General features: G+C 35.9%; 1 long non-coding RNA gene across 1 annotated transcript; it reads left to right on the forward strand.

Moving 5' to 3' along the window:
• The first annotated feature begins 560 nt into the window (after positions 1-560).
• LOC124888469 lies at positions 561-3,382 on the forward strand. Its single transcript, XR_007046682.1, has 2 exons — positions 561-2,846; positions 2,928-3,382. It is a non-coding gene; the product is annotated as an uncharacterized LOC124888469 (long non-coding RNA).
• Positions 3,383-6,358: the final 2,976 nt, after the last annotated feature.

Here is a 6,358-nt window from a genome sequence, read left to right on the forward strand (position 1 = left end):
GTGAGTGACAAATGTGCTTAGCATGTGTAAATCTTTCTCTCGTGCTTTTTTATTCTCGTCTCTCAGTTTCAATCAAGTAAATATTTATTATTTTACACAGTTATGTGAATGCTAAAACTCTAACGGTTATGGAGAAGAGAAGCAATTAACATAAGGGTAACTAATAAAGACAAAACACATTGATGCCCAATTAAACTATTCACAACAATTAGATAGATACATTATTTATCGAGAATTTGATACAGTTGAATTTGTATGTGAGTCAAGAGAACATGATAAGATTTAATCTTATTTTTGGTTTGATTTGATAGTGGTTCCATTACTAGGCAATAAGGAAAATCAACTATAAAAAAAATGAAATACACAAAGCAAAACAAATAAATCTAGACAAGTCTGATGCGTGTATAAGTAAATTCGAGATCTAAAGCTACTTGAGATGTTGCCGGGGGTAGAATACCAATACTTAGATATACAACAAGGAATAGAAAAGCTTGGAGACTAAGTAAAACTATTGTATTGAGCAGGAGAATGAGATATCAGATCTCTTTATAAGTGGGAATTGAAAATTATTTGTAGGTTACAACATTAGGCCTTGACAAATTGGATATTCACAATAGATCCCTAAAGGACTAAAACCTATGTTGGCATGCCACATATTTGATCTATTAGTGAGTCAAGTAATGTTCCTACAATACTCAACTCCATAAGAGTTCATTCGCTCACCTGAGTGGTTTGACATATTTGTCTTCTGCTTGTCCTCTTTGCTATGTCACCAGGGGAGGTGAGTCGTTGAGTTTTTATATCCCTTACAAGAAGTTATTTACCCTATCATTATCTTGATAGAGGCTTTTCATGGCATGCACACTCATTTATCGCAATGAATCCTCAAGTTGTGTCTCGTTTTTGTGTCATATGTCTCTAGGTAAGATTTTACCCCATACAGATAGTTCCTCCACCTTTTGGGATGATATGTCTAATAGTTCTCGAGAGATAGAAATAGAAATGAGTACCACTACTTAGAATGACTTATCTTTATTTTTTGTCACTTTATTCATAAATCGCCCTTTTGCAATTGTTGTGTTCTTTTCGAGGCACCTAAGGATAGATATCTTTTTTCGTATGTAAATTTTGGGATTTCCACAAATATTTGTTCACCTTTTCCCTTCCTTTTGTTCTATGAATAATTACTTAAATGTTTCTTCATCATCCTGTGTTTCATTTTAACATGTCTAATTCTTTTTTGAAACCTGTCTTTCTTTCTTTGGCCACCGGTAGCATTATAAAGAAGGAGAAAAGAGAAATGACTTCTTCAAGTTGTCCATCAATGAATTTATCCCCAATCTTTACTCTTTGATGAAGACTTCAAATATTTATCTTGTAAAGAACCAAAAAGTAATAAGAAATTGGTGAGTGAATTGGGCTCCCTTGTGAAGGAGGACAACCTAGTCATCGTTCGAAGATATTATGGGTCGGTTCTTGAGAAATTACTAGTTGAAGCCCTTCATCGATTTGGAAGTGTTACTTTGTAGAAGCCTGGCCTCACTTTTTTCCACGCCTACCCGTGCATTGTGGGCCTGGGAAATTCTAGAGACAAAGTAATCACATTGTTTTATAATAACCTTTTATGATGCCTCGGTCCGCATGACCCACAAGGGTGGAGAATTATTGTTCGTGCACCAGCCATTCCTATCGGCAGGGAGTTTTACCTTAATCATTTACTTCTCCTCTATTCCCCACAATTTGCTCGAGAATGGATAGTACAACTATGTGGCCGCATAAGGAGGTTCCCCCGGGCAACTTGGATACCTCAAAGATCGAGGTTAGGTTGATTATTTTGTCATTGTGGTCCCAAAGACCCTTACAAAGTTACCTATCTCATATCTTAGAGTACTTATCGTAAGAAACCCGAGCTGGGGCATTTATTTTATACAGTATTCTTTTTTATTAGTTATTGTCAATAGATTATCACCAAGTAAATTTCTGCATCATCTCATTGGTTCCCTCTTAGAAGAATCACCTATCTCCATTTGATTAGAGAGTTTTGCTCATGGATAGAGAAGGTTTTGAACATATCCACAATTGCTAGTCGATCTTAGGTGCATATCCAACTAGTTCGATTGGGAAGAAAAGAACCACTGTACTTTTAACACCTTACACTTCTTACTATTTTCTTTAGATTGATTTTTTTCCTTAGAACTTCTTGCAAAACTGACATCTAGTTCTATGATTATATCATCCTAGATTGTTGCTACCAATTTAATGAGCCAAGATACTAAAGGTTGACTTTGTGCCTTTGATGATGTTACGACGGACCATGTCCTCGAGGTTAAGCCTCAATCTATTAAAGGGAAGAAAAGAAAAAGGCCAGACTTGTTAGTAGAAGGGGTTTGCTTTCGGGGTTTTTTCTTAAGATAAAGGCTCTGAGGGTCTATGGACGCATCACCAATCCAGAGAATGGGTGCTCTTATCATAACTTGTTTCAAATTTATAGGTCTATTCAAGAAGCTAGAGAAAGTTATAAGCCCCAGTCAGATTGCCTAAATAATGAAGTAGGTGTCTCTCCATAATTCTCCTTGGAAGTCCCTGTCGAGCATAGAATTTTAAAACATATTATCTTAATGCCTTTTTTGGCATTATCCCACTATGGTTTATGTAGTCCTTCATATCACATCTGACTTTTCACGCTTTCTGGATTGGGGCCTAATGCAATATCAAATGGCAGTGCTATATATTCCTAGTGAAGTCAATTTCCTGTCAATGCCGGTATCATATCTGCCAAAAATCACCAAAGGATGGATGAGGCATCTACTGAGTGTCTTATCAATGAGTTCTCATGCCGCTGCTAGGTTAGTAACTTACATACCTCGCGTCTGTTTCTTTAGATTCAATTTTTCTATTTTAATAAGATATTTATTATTTCGCTACAGGCCAGTTAGCGGCATAAAGCCTTTCCAGAAAGACAGAGAGCTTCTTAGAGACTTTTGGCTGTCTTGAGGTTCGTTTGTCAAGGGTTACCCAAGGAGCCTCATTTTGCTTTCATGCTCGCTAAAGCATTCTTCGGGATTGCATCCAATCTATCTAGTTATGATTTTTTACAATCCATCAATCGTGCCTCTACATCGTGAAATTATGTGAAGATGTGTTGACAGGTATTTTCCTACTAGAGAGTTACCTTCACTAAGGTCAAGAATTTTTGGTAGCCAAAATAGCTTGGCCACAATCGAGGGATGCCTTCAAGCCATTTTGTGATCCCTTTTAAGCTTGTTCCTTTTGTAGCTCGTAGCTTGTAGCTTTCCTCGGCTTTATAATTTATATCCTATTAGGTTTTGTATCTTGTAATTTATAACCCTTTTGGGCTTAATTGAGGAAGGATTTTCCACAATTTCATGTGTCTTTATGGGTTTCATGATTTGCTCTTTGTTTATTTTTTCAAGCATGTCTCATTCCATGTCGTTCATTATTATAAAAGCATTATTTGATTTTCTTTTCACATATCAAGAACGTACTTATTAACTCTTTGGCTTAGTCGAATGTACCTTCTCAATAATTGAAAGTTTCAGCTCTCTAAAGGTTTCCTTGAGGCATCAGGCCCTTAGCGTGCCTTATTAAAATAAACTTATTTTTAGTGGTTTTGGTTGGGTTAGTAAATGTTAGTCATTTTGTCAATGACCAAAGATAGTCACTAATTGATTTTTTATTTCACTGCCTCTTTCACAATCATCTAGTGAGGTTGATGTTGGGTTCAGAGTAATAAAAGGGTGTGAATGGAAAAATGGAGAGTAAAAGAGTAGAGGAAAGGAGACACCAAAAATGGAAAGTGTACTCCCAAAATGGCAAGTTTACTCTTTCTCCCACATTGGTGGAAGAAGAGAACTTGAGAGTGTTTATATTGAAAAACACTAACTCCACATGGATAGTGAGGCAAGAAATAGATCTATTTTTTGGACAAACTTTACGTGTACTCCAAAGGGAAAGGCAGTAGAAATTTTTCTACACAGTGTTTCAACAGTAATGCTGCAGGAATTACGTGAACAGTAGCAGTGGCACTGTTACGTGAACAGTAGCACTGTTTTGCGTGAACAGTAGCACTATTTACGTGAACAGTTGCACTGATTCACAAACTGCTGCAACATTTTATCGAACTGACACACTTATTCATGAAATGACATGCCTGTTCAAGAACAGTCACACTGTTTGGCCAAATGGATATGAATTTCAGAAAAGGTAACACCTTTTAGATGAACCTTTGTTTCTTTTCAGAAGAGGCATCATTTGGCTATAAAAATCTTTTTTGATTCACAGGTTTTAGTATTGAAATTTTCAGATTAAAAAACTTCCTCTTCTTGTCTTAAAAATACTCTAAGTGTGATCGTTCAAACTGTAAGTGTGTTCGAAGAATCCGCCTATTTGAGGTACCGCTATAGTCGGATTGAAGGCCATTTTATCCTGGGAGGAAGATTCCATAACCTCGGGTATAGTAAGGGAAATTATTCCTTAAGAAAAATCCGTGAATTCGGACGACTTGGCCTTAATCATTTCTGTTTCATCTTTATTTTCTGAAAAAATAAATATACCTCTTGGAAAGGTTATTTTGATCTTGTGTTGAGGTTATTTGATACTTTATTGTGTTCTTGTTCATACTTGAACTCGATTTGAAGTTGTTGTTGCAATATACAGATTCTGCATACCTGAATATATTGTGGAAATAATAGTTGATGTGTTTTTTAATCTTATTATCATACCTCATAGTTTGAGGTTGTCACGACCTAATTTACGAGTCATGATGACATCTACTTTATCCCGCTAGTAGGTAAGAAAAATCATAGCTCAGAGGTAGATGCAATGGGTTAACTTTAGTAGAAAATGACTTAAAATCCAGAAATTAACAGTTAACGATTCAACTAGCAATAATACAGAAGCTATATCAATAATCACCCTTATAAATTATATCCTTAATCAATGTATATGAGCAAATATCATTAGCGTTACTCAGAATTAGCATCAATCCTCAATACCCAATTATCATATTCAAAAATTATATTCAACCTCCTCAAGTGACAAACTTACCATTAATAAAAGTATATCATATGTAATTGTGTCTACAAGGCTATCACAAGTCTTGGAGTAAGGTGGGCCGGAGGGGCCCAATTCTGATCCCCAAAAATCTATTTAAGCATCTTCTACCTCAAACTAGGATAAGGTATCTAGGTCCATTTCTATATGTCAAGTAAGCCATAATTAGCGCTAAGATAGCTATCCTTCCCAAACATCAACAACTAAGGCAATCCTACCTAAAACAATAATAACTAAGGCAGTTTCCTTAACTTAAGCGACTAAGAACAATTTCATCCTACATGAATAACTAGGAAAATTTCACCTATCTTGAGTAATTAAGACATTTCCATTCTAAATATATACCACGAAGCTCAATCTACCTAAGCCATGAATAACTATATTAAATTCTAAGTCTACAGTTTCAAGATAGCCTAACGATCCAATTAAATTACACACTCTCATTCATGCTTCCAACACCTTAATTCCACCCATATCTAGAATAATATTATAATCATACTACGAGATAGCTCAATCTATGAAGAAGGTAACCTAGCCTACCTGGGCATCGAAGAAAGCCCGAAGAATCTGCTAAATCACCGATTTCCCCTTTCAAGAAGCTTCTGAAAGGTGTCACGCTATCAAATCACAATCTACTCACCAAAATGAGAATAATGATACCCATATTAAACTGTTGTACTTTGGATATAAAATTACATAAAAATTCTATGTGGGGCTCATTTACGAAAATCACATTTCTGAAACCACCCCAACGTCCTTCAATGCTCAAGAAATACTTATCCTAAAAAATGGATAAATTTTGAGCTACAATGATGCTAAAATCAAGTCACTAAGATTTTGGAATTTTTAGATGAGAATGGAGAAATCAACCATGAAAATAATGAAATGTTACCACAAATTTGAAGGAGAATTTTGTAAATAATCCGTACCAAGCTCCACAATCACCCACCAATGTTATCCCTAAGCTTTTCTACTTTATAGGTTTTAAACATATCGGTGATGGATGAGAATTGGAGAAAATAGGATAAATAGGGTATTTATAGCCTTTTCAGGTACACGGGTATCACATACGCGATCTGTTGATCACGTATGTGATACCTGGCCAAAGGTTCAGAAGTCGCTTACGCGACACCATTATTGTGTACGCGATACTTGCCATACTGCCAAGGGTATCGCTTATGCAGCTAAAAATATCGCTTATACGATATTTGTTGGTGCCTAGTAGATCACCTAAGTGATCACAGTCATTGCAGATGCAATGCACTAGCACCAACTAAGTCTTCGC

The sequence above is a fragment of the Capsicum annuum genome, chromosome 11 (assembly GCF_002878395.1).
Source record: "Capsicum annuum cultivar UCD-10X-F1 chromosome 11, UCD10Xv1.1, whole genome shotgun sequence".
In the NCBI taxonomy this organism is placed as follows: Eukaryota; Viridiplantae; Streptophyta; class Magnoliopsida; order Solanales; family Solanaceae; genus Capsicum; species Capsicum annuum.